The sequence below is a fragment of the Chenopodium album genome, chromosome 2 (assembly GCF_948465745.1).
Source record: "Chenopodium album chromosome 2, dcCheAlbu1.1, whole genome shotgun sequence".
Lineage (NCBI taxonomy): Eukaryota > Viridiplantae > Streptophyta > Magnoliopsida > Caryophyllales > Amaranthaceae > Chenopodium > Chenopodium album.
In genome coordinates, this window is record NC_137835.1 from 23,716,808 (window position 1) to 23,732,200 (window position 15,393).

A 15,393-nucleotide genomic window follows, 5' to 3' on the forward strand; every position below is an offset into this window, starting at 1 on the left:
GAGCATTTTTTAATTAAAGGCAGGAAGAGCGTTTAAGAGAAAAATCGAAAAGAGGAAATAATAAAACGGTGATTAATTTGATATCAATTGAGGGCATGTATGTAAACTAATATGTTTGAGATATTATTGTTTTCACACTATTCATAAGAGATTTTTCCGACTTTTTATAAGGTAAGGATTAGAGATCTTAAAGGATACACGGTGAACATATAATGTAGAACGTCATAGGTTAGAGTTTGGGTATGTAAGGTGACTTCTTTGTAGAAGAAAAACTTTATAATTACTCGCTCATGCACAAACGTATCTCTTTCAAAAACCGAGCCACACAAAATCTTTTTCAAGTTTTTTAACAAATAAGGCATGGACATGCAGTGCACACCTCGCTTCTAGCACCACTTGCATTAGTACGTCCATGCCTACATATGGCATGGCCACACTTCTTAGGCATGGATGTGCCACACTACTTAGGCACGGATGTGTCTACAACGGGCACAATTTTGCTTGGGGATTTTTCTCCCTTCCTTTGATTTGCTTCTTCTCTTCTTTTACTGCATCCATGCCTTGCTTGACATGGACATGCTTGGCTAGAAAACTGCTCCAAATGCCTTAACTTTGATCGTTGAGCTTCGTGAGCCTCAGTTTAGATACATGAATACGTAAAAACTCCACATTAGCCTCTTTTATCTTAAAATACATGAAAAACAACAAATTAAGCTACCCATAACAACATCAAATGATTACAACTAATAAACCTGATCAAGCCAAATAAACTATAATAAACTAATCTAAACTCAAAATAAAACTAACTAAAATGAATCTAAATACATGCACAATACACCATATATCATATAGTGCAGGCTATGTATAGTTGAATTAAATCATTGTTTTTTGGCAAAATTGACCTCAATACTCTAAAGTATAGCAATGTTACACTTAGCACTCTGAACTTTATGTAGTAGCCAAAACAACACCTAGTATGGTGATTGGAGCAACGAGCACATTTAATGAAAGATTCCGACAATACAATTCATCGGAGAATTGCAAAATTAATTTTTTATTACCTATTACAATTTTTTTATACTTCTACACTTAAAATGTCACGTGCCCTCCCTTCTCCTTCTTCTTTTCTCCTTCTTTCCTCATTCTTGTTTTCTCATTCACATCTCCTTTATCTCTCATTCATTTTCTGAACTTGAATGTTGAACAGCCCATACAAGAATCGAAGGATGACAAACAATGGAGGAAGTATCGCTGCATAAAACTGTAAGTGTCCCTGCTTTAAAATTGAATTTTTTGTGCTGCGATGTGTTTTTATTTTTCTATATTTGACCAAATTTGTGAATTGTCTGTCGAAAAAGAGGATTTTGTGGGTTGTGCCTTATTTAATTTGTTAAATTGGGGTGCATGTTTATTTATTTAAATGTATGTTGATGCGTGTTGATTCCTTTCTTGTTTGCAAAAATTAAGTCATGGATAATCCTTAATTTACTATTAAGTTGAATCATGGAGGGTGCTTAACTCCAGATTGACAGTATATTGGAGGGAAGTGTTTTATTGATATAACGTTAACCCTAATTATCTGATTTACTTTGAATTCTTAGCTATGCTGAACGAGGAAGGTGTGAAGTACAGTAAAACCTGCAGTATGTATTATAGTTTGCCTGGTTTAGATTTGAAAAGGGGTTTGGTTAGAGTATGGAAAGACTGTGAAGTATTAGATTTTGTGAAATAAAGTTGGTTTAGAGAATGGGATGGATGAATTGTATGTGATTCACGGGGTGGATGAGCCAGAATTTATCCCTTTCGTTAAACACACAGTCAGGAATTGAAAACCCCTCCTCGAAATAAGTTGTTTAGAAAGAAACAAAAACACAATCCATCCCTGAAAAACCCACCTCTAAATTACGTGTTCAGAAAAGAAAAATTGGAAGAAAAAAACTTTCACCAATAAGACCAATTAGCATTTCTCTAAGAAAGCAACAAAATGTAAAACCTTCTAAATCTTGTTTACAACCTGCTAAGCCACCATGTAAGAGAAAGAAAAGAGTGGGAATAGCAAAGCAAATAATGACATAAGTAACTTTTTTCATAAAAGGCTTGACAGAATCAAGTCTAGCTTGAATTTCTAATTAGAGATGATGAGGTTCAGACTGATAATGATGGATTGGATGAAGTTGGGGAGAATGTAGATGGCTTAGGAGGTTTTGGTGGTGGTAAAATTGCAGATAGGGGTAGTCTACATGAGGGTTGTGATGGCTTGGGAGGTTTTAGTACTGGTGAGAATACAGATAGGGGTAGTCCACATGATGATGGTGATCACTCTATGTCTTGTGAACATATACATGTAGATGACTGGTATTACACTAATCATGTGGGTTATAAGTTTGATGCTGAACAAGATTTTGAAATGACTGAATGTAATGAGGATGACTTAGAGTGGGATAAATGTGATTAGGTTGTTAGTGATGCTGAAGTAAAGTTAAGTTCAGCTGAATCTTTTGATGACAATGATGATAGTGATGATGATGATGATCACCAAATGGAACAGAGCAGCTCTACTGATGAGGAACATGTCCAATAAGTGATAAGCTTAAAGAGGGGTAACAAAAATACAAGTGACAGTAGTGCAGGCATGACTCCTAGAGTGGATCTTTTTTCCAACATACCCTTGTCAATTGGATGGGAGAGTAAGTATGAAGATGAAGATGATATTATCCCTAAATTAGATGTTGAAGGAAGTGATGGTAAAAAGGAGGAACTTAGGAGTACTATAGTCAAAGTAGTAGATAAGAGCACCGATTTTAAGAAACTTGTGTGGTAGGTGGGAATGTAATTCCAATCTTCTGAAGTTTTCAAAGAGATGGTGAACAGATTTGCAGTCCTTACTAGTTACAGTATCAGATGGTACAAGGTAGAGAAAAATAAGAAAATGAAAGCCAGGTGCAAAAGTGGTTGCGAGTGAAAGTTGTATGCTTCTTGGGATGGTCAGCACAAGTCATTGCTTGTGAAATTATGCAATCCAAATCACACATGCAACAGGGATGATTATGAGAATTAACAAGCTAAGGCTGGGTGGTTTGCCCAAGAATATTTGTAAAAATTTAGAGACAATCCTAAATGGTCAAGGAAAGAATTAGAAAAGGCTGTGATGGAGAAGTTTGGTGTGAGACTTTCAAAGTGGAATTGCTACAGACTGAAATCTATTGCTCACAGGATACTTCATGGTAACTTGTATGACAATTATTCTCAGCTGGCAGCATACTTGGCTAAGTTGAAAAGGAGTGATGTTGATATGAGATATGAGTTGCAGAAATTTGAGAGAAAAAGATGGTGAACATGTATTTAAAAGACTATGTATCAGTTTTTCAGCACTTAGGAAAGGGTATATGTTAAGCTGCAGGAAGGTTCTTTGCTTAGATGGTTGTTTTCTTAAAACTTTCTTTGTAGGGGGGAGGGGGGGTAGGCAGTTTCTAATAGCAATAGTTCAAGAAGGGAATAACCAGATGTTTCCAGTTGCATGGTGCGTGTGTGGTGGAGGCAGAAAATAATGATTCATGGTCTTGGTTCTTAGAAACATTGAAACATGACATGCATATATTTGGTGGAGAGGACTACACTATTATTTCAGATCAACATAAGGTAAACGCAAGAGTTGTACAATGTTATTCTTGTATGTTGTTTACTATTGCCAATACTAATTAGATTTTTTTGTACATGAAAACCTTACAGTCAATTGTAGTAGCAGTGAAATTGTGGTCTCCAGTTGTGGAACACAGACTATATGCAAGGCACATATATTCACCATGGAATAAGAAACATGGTGGGGATTAATTGAAATCATTGTTCTAGAAGGCAGTGTATGCTTACACTAAGGAAGACCATGACAAGGCTCTAGATGAAATGAATACAATCTCGGCTGCTGCTGTTAAAGACTTCAAAAAAAAAATCCCCAAGTTTTCTGCAGATCATATTTGGATTCAGAACAACAACTAAATGCAATTTAGTTGTAAATAACCTAGTAGAGACTTTCAATGGGTGGATATTAGAGGCCCGATCTAAGATTATAATACATATGATGGAGGACATAAGAAGGGCTTTGATGGAGAGGTTGTTTATGAAGAATATTGTCATGGAGAGATCTAAGGACTTAATTTTTCCGACATGGAAGTGTTAGTTGTCAATCTGGATAACAAGACCTGCAGTTGCAGCAGATGGGACTTACATGGTTTCCCATGTTGTCATGCAATTTTAGCATGTAACTGGTTGAGAGTTCTCTGTGAGAATTATGTAGATAAGAGGCTAACCAAGGATGGGTATTTAAAAGCATACAGTGGTTCCATTAAGCCACTAAAGGGAGAGAGTCATTAGGAACACGTGGTTTTCCCATTGCACCCACCTGAGATTAAAATAGGTGCAAGAAGACCATAAAAGGCAAGAAAAAAGCCTCACGTGAAAGACAAGACAAACCAGGGAGGCTGAGCAAGCATGGTTTGCAAATGAATTGTACTATATGCAGGTCAAAACATCATAACAGGAGAAGATGCCCAATTAAACCACCAGAACTAGCTATCCTAGTGCAAAAGGTATAGCCATAACTACTTATTGTAATTTCCAACAATCTTATATACATCTAACTACCTTTTGTTGTTGTTACTGAAAACTAAAAAAGGAAGAACAAATACCTTTGCCTCTGCATCTGCAATTGCTAAAGCTCCTACCAAAAGAGCAAGACAAACTGGTTTTAGTAACACACCTACAAACCCTGACACAGGGTCAGCTAGACCTATACCAAATATAGGTCAAGAAGGAATCCTGCCACTCAGAAGTCACCATTAGAACCCCAAAGAGAGAGAGGGGAAGACCAAGTAAAAGAACCAACTCTATCATATCAGATTGTGGAGAAGTGGGAACTTAAGCTTCTACAGCAGCTAGGCAACCATAAAAGCTTAGAAGTAGCATTTGTAGCTCTTTTGAGGTAGAAATATTTTTAGGGTTGTCAATTTTTGTGGTATTAAACTAGTCAAATTTCAGATCTAAAAGAGATGCTTTTGGTCCTTGTAAAAGCATCTTGTAAAAGCATCTTTGAACTAGGTTTTAGTTGTTCACCATGTAATTTAAAGCAATGAATATCAAAAATACAAATGTTGTTGCTTTAGTCATTTGTGGCCCTTATTATATTCAATTCAACTACCCACCAATTCAATAATAACAGCAAACACAATGCACCAAATATTGTAGGCAATATTGTTTTCCTTTCATTTCATGATAATAATTGAGTACATCTTGGTTTTCCAAATAACATAAAAAAGTACACATACTAAAATACTACATACTTTTATACTACATACTTTTATACCATCTGACCTAGTTCATTCTAACCACCATAATCAATTCAACTACCAAAGCATTTAGCCAACCTACACCCTTGCAATAAACAACATAAAGCATATCAAGCAAATTAAGAATGCCCCAAAATATGTATGTTCTCTTCGAGACAGATCCTTCAATCTTTTGTTCTCAGCTTTAATCGCTCTTAATTTTTCCCCATCATCAATTGATTGGTGTTGAAATCATGTGGAATTCGTCAGATTCCTCAATTCAGATTCCATCCTCTCATTATCTGCAGCTAAACCATTAATTAATTCAATGGCACTTGGTTCATATTCTTCCGTGTCAATCCATCGAAAAATTTTCAATCATCAACCTGCATTTTTACATCTATTTTAGTAACAACATTCTTACAAAATTATTATTAAGTTTTAAATTTTAATTACCTTCCACTTTGCAAAGCCATAGAAATAAATGCTTTCCTTGATTTTCATTGTACTTCCACGCAGTACGAATTACAGCAGGTAGTCAATGTTCACAATACACCCTCACATTCGTACCAGAATAAGATTTCCTCCTAAATGAGGTCGTTGATGTTGAGCTCGTACTTCAATTGGGAAGAATTCCAATTTAAAAAAATAATCTAGGGTTTTCAATTTGGGGAAGAACTTGGAAACTCTGGTTCTAATGAAAGAAGAAGGAGATGCGAATGAGAAAAGAAGAATGAGGAAAGGAGAAAAGAAGAAGGAAAAGGGAGGGCACGTGACATTTTAAGTGTAGGAGTATAAAAATATTGTAATAGGGGCCAAAAATTAATAAAAATAATAATAATTTTTGCAATTTTCTAGTGACCAATATTGCCGAAATCTTTCATTAAAGGTGCGTGTTGCTCCAAGTAGCATACTAGGTGGTGTTTTGGCTACTACGTAAAGTTCAAAGTGCTGAGTGCAACTTTCCTATACCTTAGAGGTCAATTTTTCTTTTTCTTTTTCTTTTTTTTTTTTTTTTTTTTTTTTTTTTTTTTTTTTTTTGTTGTTTGTGTTTGCATTCTTACATATATCAATTTCTAAATAGTCCTATATAACATCCCTCCATTAAAAAATGACCCTATATAACAGTGTATTTATATATTTGTTTATATAGTTTTGAAAACCCTATATAATACTTTTTAATGAGCAACTATATATATCTTTGTTTTGCACCCGTATTATAATTGATGTCATATAAGTGGAGAATTATCCACAATGGACAAAAGCCTAATGGAGAAACACCACGTTGATTTACAAGGCCAAACCATTTATTCCATATTTTAAGGATCTAGCTACATGTCCACACTATTGCTAAACTAATGAATTGAGACCTTAGGTAACCATAGTCAACTACTTTATTTTGACATTGGGTGTTACATTAGTAGACTAAATGTTTTTTGTCATGATATCTGAATTCGGAAGTCTAAAGATACCATGATAATAGTGATGATGCATCTTCCATGTGCAAGACAGGTTGGATTAAGTTAGGCAAGTGAAAACTCACTCATAGAAAATTGATACTTCTAGTTGACCTTTTTAGTGTTTAGTGTCCTTATCACAAGTCCATTATCTTTCTAAATACAGTAGTATATTTTCCTAAACCATACGTAATTTATTCACTTTATTTAGAAATATAACGAGTCTACTAGCAAATTTCTAGAGATATAGTGTGGAGTACTTTCTCCGTTTTATCAATGTTGCAACTTTTTACTTCTTTAGAGAGATTTACAACTACTATAACTGTTATAACATATCTATACTAAAAATAAATGTTCAAGTTGTTTTTAAAAGTTCAATCATGCATTCAGAGTATTCATGTGATCAAATTAAAATAACATCAATTGTGCTTTATCATTAATATGAAAGAGATTAAAAAAAACATTTAATCTAGTTAAAAATTTGTGTTAAAGTAATTTTTAACACTACTATTATTAATTCGAATTATTTTTCTCTCTTATTATTTTAATATTTATTTCTTGTATAATCATAATTGTACATTTATACGCGTGTTAATATGTTAAAATGGTGAATCGAAGTAAGGTTTATCTCCTACATTATGTTTTTACTTTTGGGTAGAGTTGGGACATCGGAAATTGCATTAACTTGTTAGGAGTACGTAGGGTAGTAATTGTTATATACCCCCGGGTGTAAGGTGCAATGCACCCAAATGTTCGTTTGATTTCCTTATTTTGTTTTTTGTTTTTTTTTTTTTTTTTTTTTTTTTTTGCTCATTTTAAAATTTAGAATGAGCAGAATTATATCGATCAAATGAACAAAAAAATACCTAGCTTTAAGTGCACCCGGATGTATATAAATGGTTCTTAGATGTAGAGTGTAAATTGTTCTCGAACACCGGAATCGAGCATAGGAGATAACTGGATAGGTATTGTCATTTTTGCCATCCCTACAATTATAATTGTTGGATCACCAATTCTTATTTTACAACTAGGATTAAAAACCATGAAATCAATTCGGGTCATGGGAAAGTATTTAATATTTGTATTATTTTATAGAAATTAAAAACCCTGAAATCAATTCAAGTCATAGAAAGCCATTAACTTAAGTTTTTGGTTGAGATGATTTTCTAACATGGTGTCGGAGCTAACGTGATACAAAGGTTATGGGTTCAAATCTCATCCACCCCCACTTTTAAAGTGGAATACTATGCGCAGGGTATGGGGAGTGCTCATGTTGCATCCACACTTCAAGCCCAACGGTCTCTTGTGTAAAAGGGTGTGATAAAATATAAAACATATTCCCTCAACTATTTTTTTTGGTTTTCCACCCGGTTCACCCTTTGGGCTAATCCGGATTCGGGGATCAGTTCTGGGTGGTTAGGTTTCAGTCCCTTCCCGATTGTTGTCGCGGGGGATCGAACATGAGTCCTCCCTACCAAGTATAGTCCCAATCACCACTACACCAACAACCATTTGGTATATTACCTCAACTATTAGTTTAACCTTTTGGTTGAATTAGTTGTATCTTTTAGAAACGAAAGAAATGTAATATACAGACACGTATCAAATACGGTCCAAACTTAAAGAAAATCGTAACGTTTACTATATATTAGAAAAGAAAAAAAAAAAAGAAAGAAGAAAGATGTAAATGATTAATAACGTTTACTAATCAGTAATCACCTAATATTAATAATAAAAATTATAATAAAAAAAAAAAAAAAAAAAAAAGATGCAAACGATATAGTCAATTAGTCATACCCATTTAGATGGAATCATACAATTTATTTATTTTAAAAATAATACACAGTATAAATATTGATGATAATTTATGTGGCGGTTAACCGCTATATATACTGTGCCATTGAAAGTTAGGTAGGTGGTAGACAAGAGTTGTGTTTAAAACCTTCATCATTTCTCTATATTTTATCTTGCCAAATATCAGAAAAAATGGGCAACACAAAAATACTTAATCTTGTTATTATACTTTTCTTTTCCTTAATTTTGTCCACGCTTGCATCAAGTAAGTTTCTTAACTTGTTATTTTCATGTCAATTTCAATTTGGTTGATATTTAAAACTACATTTACAAACTTTTTATATTTTTTTAAAACTTTAGTTTATAATAATTTGGATCAATTGATCAAATTTCTTGTTAGGAAGCTTGGTCCTCAATCAAAATGGGCTAGATTTATCATCATCACCTCGTGTAATTGTGGCATCTCAGGTAATAAGATCAACTCTTTAATTTTTCATAGATTAAATAATGATTTGTTTAATTGAAGATTAGTGTATGAAATTAATGAAAATCAGGCAAAAATTGATTTGGGTAATGATTATAATTAGGTGAAGGGGAGTGAAAGAGTAGAAGGAAGGATGGAAATTGAAATAAATGATTATCCAGGAACTGGAGCTAATCCAAATCATGAGCCAAAGCATCCAGGAAACGGTGGTTAATTTGATCTTAATTTCTAATTAAATTAATTATGGTTTTCTTTGTTTGTAATAATACCAGTTGGTAATTGTATAGGTTTCTTTTAATTGTGTAATTACGTAGTTGTAAATCTGGCCCTGTGTTTTGGCAGGCCTGCAAAGTTGTGTATTTTTATTTAATGGTATGTAATACAGTATATATGATCAACTTGTGATGGTTCTTTTTTATGGTTGGATATTAACTATCAAGTGACTGATCGCCTTACGCCCATGTCTTGACACTTGGCAATGGGCTTGTCGGTCGTGCTCGTGTTAGGCTGGCTGGCTGGCTGCAATGGAGCCTGTACAGGCTTGGAAAATCCAACCCCGAAGCAGGGACTGTTCTCTTCAGCTTAATGTTAGTTCAGTTCAGCTTCTATCAGTTCAGGTCAGCGCAGCTCGCTCCAAACACTTCAATTCTGTTCAGTAAATCAGATCGAGGCTCTGAATGGTGATTCTTTATCAAGTTTTGTAGGCTTTCTATTACATTATTTAGAGAATCCAAGCTCTCAACTAAATACTAAGCACTAGCAATGTCTATTTATAATCTGAATTGAGAAGCTTCACAATTCCTAGTCCAGCAAAATCGAATTGCATGGTTGTTGATTTTTTTTAAATGTAAACAAAACCAACCCAATTATGTTCAACCTGATACCAACCAACCCAATTATGTGTAAGAGTTATAAAATTTACGAATTGCTAACTCAAATATTAATAAAAATTATAGGAAGGAGAAATGAATATAGATTACAAGTTTACAACCCAAGATAACAAAATTACAGTCTTCTTTTGAATAAATATATTTCAAATACAAAACTTAGTTTCTCCTTATATTTCTCCCTAACCTGTCACTCTCATACTCTTAGTGGCGAATCCACAAAAGCACAAGGGTAGCATTCCCCTAAAAAAAAGGAAAAAAAAAAAAAAGGTTGTTCAAAGAGACCCGTTATTTAAGATAATAGGTCACTTAGAGGATGTCTTTGCCCCCATAAGGCCCACACCAGAGCGCATATTCTTTCATGTTTAAAATATAAGAGACCTGTTATATATAAAACAGGTCTCTTATCATGGGTTTTACTTTTTCTTAGAATAACTTTCGTGCGATGCACGGATATAACATAAGTTTTTATAATTGTGTAAATTACTTCAAAGACATATCAGTCAAAATATGTAAAATCTTTATATTACAGACGATATTATTAACATAAACCATACGACAAAAAATAAAATAATATAAACAAAAGAAAACTTACGTCTATAATAAAACTTAGAGAACTTTGTAATTAGACGGAATAATCACATGTAAATTGTAAAAGGTTGATATTTGTTTTCCTTGAGGTTTTTAAGAGGTTTTTTTTTAAAAAAAAATTAAAAAAGCAATGAAAACTAAAAAGTTTAATAAACTGTATTAAACTACTCTGGAATCAGTATTTAGATTTTTTAAATAAATATGAATAAAGGGAAAAAAGTTTGGGCGGGGAAAAAAAATAAAGGATAAGCTGGCATGTGTATACTTTGAAAAAAGTGATGTTATCAACGATTATTCCTTTAGTAATATTTATACATTTGTACATAACAGACATGTTTTTATATAGCATGTCTCTTAGGTTTTGGGTTTTACTTTTCCTTACATTTGTACATGAGAGACCTGTTTTATTGGAACATTGTTATTATTACTTTTTTAAAATCTCATTTATGTTATAAGAAATTATTATACTTATATTAAATACTTATACTTTAATTATTTTTAATTATATTAATATCAAACATAACAAAAATAAATAAATAAAATCAGTACTTATTTTTCTTCAAAACTCCTTCATTGGATGAAATACTTCCAATTTTGTTGCACTTTCCAATGTACATATCTATTTGCTAAGTATTATTTACTTTTTTTTTTTTGATAAAAAGTAATATTTACTTTTAGTTTTATATGAGTAAACCAATAATTTATATTAAGTAAAATAATTTCATAGTATAGGACTTTGTATGTACTACCCCTATTTAACATATTAATAAATTTGTTCATATTGATTACTAGAATATAAATTATGCATCGCACATGACTAATCTAGTTTAATTGTAAATCAATATAAAAAGGAAAGTTCAATCAATAGTTAATTTAATTGTCAATCAATATAAATAGGAAAGTTTAATCAATTACAAGATAAGAAGTGCACAATATTTTAAAACTATATATACAAAGTATGGATTAATTATTACTATTAACATTAAAAAAAAGAAAAAGAAAAAAGAGTTGACTTATTAAGATTTTTAGACAACGTTTTACATAAAATGGGAATTTTTTCTTTAACATTCCATTTTTGGGAATATAAAATTTTGCCAAGAATAATCCCACCTTTCAGCCATTTTCCTAAAATGGAACCACCTTTGATTTTTCTCAAAATAACATGACCTGTTTTGTAGAACAAAAAATCGATAACCGGTTTTGTAGGTTACATTAGACACGTGTCTCATTGTGATTAGCTTTTTTTTTTTTAATTTAACACATTTCATTAATAATAATGATTTTAATTTTATTTAAAAAAAGAACTAAAACTTAAAAGAAAAAAATATCATCTTCCATTGCCGTTCTGGCATCCTACCGGTGAAAGTTAAGATCGGCGAGCCTCAAGAACCTGCCCTAAAAATTGTCGGTGAGCCTCAATACCCTGCCCTACAAACTGTCGAACCTCTAGGAAAACCTAAAACCCATACTTAAGATTGGGGGTGGTTTGTGGGTGTTAGAGGATAGGCCATGTGGATTTTAGGTGGTTGTTGGTTATTTTGGGGGGACGCGAGGTAGTTTCAGGGGCTATAGGTGTTGTTTCGGTAGTTGTAGGGTGGGTTTTGGGTCTTGTTTTGATGGGTTTTAAGCATGGTCGGGGTGGGAGGGTCTCGAATTTAGGATGAAGGAAGGATGGGTGGTCAGAATCAGGATTGGGATGGGGGTTTGAATAATCGGGGACGGATTAGGGAAGTGGGTTGGATTTAAGGGCGGGAGGGGACGGGCTGTCGAAACGGGGACAGGGAGTCAACTGTAATACCCAGGAAATTTCCTTATTTTAAAGTACTCATTTTACTCTAAATAAAACTATTTTAAGGAAATATCCAAAATATTACCGCCACCGTGATAATGACTAGGGCTATTTTTCAAGGTTACACAGCGAAAGTCTAAAATAAAAACTAACTTTCAAAATAAAACTTGAGTTTAGAACCTACAAAAAAATAGAAATAAATAAACCACAAGTTGGAACTAATCTAAACACAACCCTTTTGACATCCAAATTAAAGTAAACATAACAATGTTGTCCATCATTAATAATTCAATATATAACACTAGGAAAGCATATAACAAATAACTCTCAGCACTCATTCCCATCATGCTCTTCGTGCTTCAAGTACCTGTCACTTCCCCTTTATTTCAACCCTCTACTCACCATATAAATGGGTCATGTTAGGGCCAACCAAAGGAAAGCCAAACACAAACACAAAAGTACTAATCAACAAAAGCTGAGTAATATGCACCACACTAACATGAATACCCTATCATTAATAAAAATAATAGAACACGCTTTCCATTCAATTTTATGCACAAAACTAGTGCATTCTGTGCACAAAACTAGGCAAGGATTAGTGCATTCTGTGCACAAAATTAGTGAGCACATAGTATTTATTTTAATTAAGGTTTTTTGCCTAGTTTTGTGAACAAAATTGCACGATTACTACCTTGGTCCATAGAATACACTAATAAACTTTCTTGACTCGATCAGTCTCAAATTACTTGAGTGAGCAAATAAATAAACTAACTTCCTTGACTCAACATCAATAATAAATGGGTGAGAATAATGTTCAATAACTCTAGTTATGGCTCTTTAAAACATACATAAGTCTTGCTTAATAATTTCATGCTTCCTTGATATTTAAATATAAAATATACTTTTATGATTCACATATATTCAACTTGTATCATGCTTTAAATATCATATTTACATGCTTGCATAATAATTCATGTTCAACTCACATCAATTCCAAGCATATAATCAACCAAACATGCTACTAAATCATCACTTCAATTAAACTTCACAATCCTAATTAAAATAATACTACTCATACACAAATATTCTTGTGCACATACGTACCTTGAATATCGCCTTAAATCGGCCACACTCGCTAGAAATCACTTAGCTCGAAACTTCCTACAATCAAATATACATAACTATAATTAATCCTAGTCTCACAAATTTCCAACATCTATAATGCTCTTTAAACCATACTAATCAAACCCTTTTAATGACATAAAGCTATAAAACCTTTTCTTTAAGTGGGCACTTCAAATCATTTCGAAAAGACTTGGTTTTCATGACTTAAATAAAATTCCAGGCCAGCATGCTTATTTAATATTAAACATCAATTTTAGACAAGGAAATATTATTTTAATCATTAAAATGTTTTTCCTCTTTTATGGGTAATCAAACCCTAACTCAATAATTAAAGTGTAGTGTGTATAATTACATTGCAGCATTAAATTGAGGGCTTTGAACACATTAAAAATATGTTTAGACCATGAATTAGTCAATAACAACAACCTAGCATCAACCCCTAACCAATTATACAAAATCCCCAATTTCTAGGGTTTATCATTTGGGGTTTATGACTAAATAAAAATCTCAAATTTATATTAATAATTTAACAACATCCAAAATCCCAAAATCAATATCAAAACATAATAAAAATCATGCCTTTAATAAATTCATAAGAGTTATACATATATATGTGTGTGTGTGTGTGTGTACATAGGGGAGGGATCCGGTGAGAATAGGTTCATATGTGAGAATTCATACTTATATGAGAACTGATTTAAAATTTAGAACATATGAGTAAAAATTTAGAACATGTGAGTAAAAATTTAGAACATGCGAGTTAAAATTTAGAACATGTGACTCAAACTAAAATTCTGAACATATGAGTAATAATTTAGAACATTTGTGTGAGTAATATGTTTAGAACATCTGATTTAAGAATTAGAACAAGTGATTAAAAATTTATAAAATTTGCTTTATGAAATTTTAAACATATGAGTAAATTTAGAACATCTGATTTAAGATTATGAACATGTGAATAAAATTTAGAACAAACTGATATAGAATATAGAAAGTGTGAGTAAAGAATTTAGAACATACGTGTAAAAAAAATAGAACATACGCTTTAAAATCTGGAACATATAATTAAAAATCTTAAAACACACGTTTTAAAATTTAGAACATATAAATTAAAATTTTGGAACAAGTTATTTAAGATTTTTGACATCAAACTTAACTAATTTATGGTTTAGAACATGTGAATACTAAATTAGAACATTTGATTTAATTTAGAACACCTAAGGAAAAGTTTAGAACATCATATTTAAAATTTAGAACATACGAGTAAAAATTTAGAACATAAAGAGTGTTCTCACATAAGAAAAATTCTCATATAAGAAAAATTCTCACGAGAGCCTTCCCCTATGTACATATATATATAAGGCCTATAATAGGAACTAGGAACTCATCGTGACCGTTGATCGTACATAATCTAATGGTTGTCATCTTGCCCGCCTCATTAAGGGCAAAATTGTAATTATGCGTTTTGAATGACTACCCTAATTTTTTCGTTTCTTCTATTTTCACTTTTTCTCTCTTCATTCCATTTTCTCTCTCCTCTTTGAAATTCTCTTCTGCGAATGTTGCAATAACTAAGCTCTTTGCAAGTCCTCTTCTAAAATTCGTAACTTTTTATCCTTGATCATTATTCTAGCAAATTTATGGGCAGGTTGTTGATTTGATTTTTATCATCATTATTTTCTTTGATAATTTGAATTTGAACAAGTTTTTTGCAATTTAGGGTTTTATTGATTATTTGTTTTGAGTCGTTGTTATTTCAATTCATATATTAGGGATTATACAATTATATGTTTGTGTATTTAAAATTTTGATTGCTAAAATTATGGTTATTTCAATTCTTTGTTTTAAAATTATAAGTTAAATTGCTAAAATTACTACAATTTCTTTGTTCGTGTTTTTAGACTGTTTTTTAGGATTTTCATTTTTGTTTGTTTTAGTTAGGGTAGTT

At 32.2% G+C, this 15,393-nt stretch overlaps 1 long non-coding RNA gene across 1 annotated transcript; it reads left to right on the forward strand.

Moving 5' to 3' along the window:
• The first annotated feature begins 8,663 nt into the window (after positions 1-8,663).
• On the forward strand, positions 8,664-9,451 carry LOC145584541 (uncharacterized). The gene is made up of 3 exons (XR_014100364.1): positions 8,664-8,834; positions 8,970-9,037; positions 9,157-9,451. It is a non-coding gene; the product is annotated as an uncharacterized LOC145584541 (long non-coding RNA).
• The last annotated feature ends 5,942 nt before the right edge of the window (positions 9,452-15,393 follow it).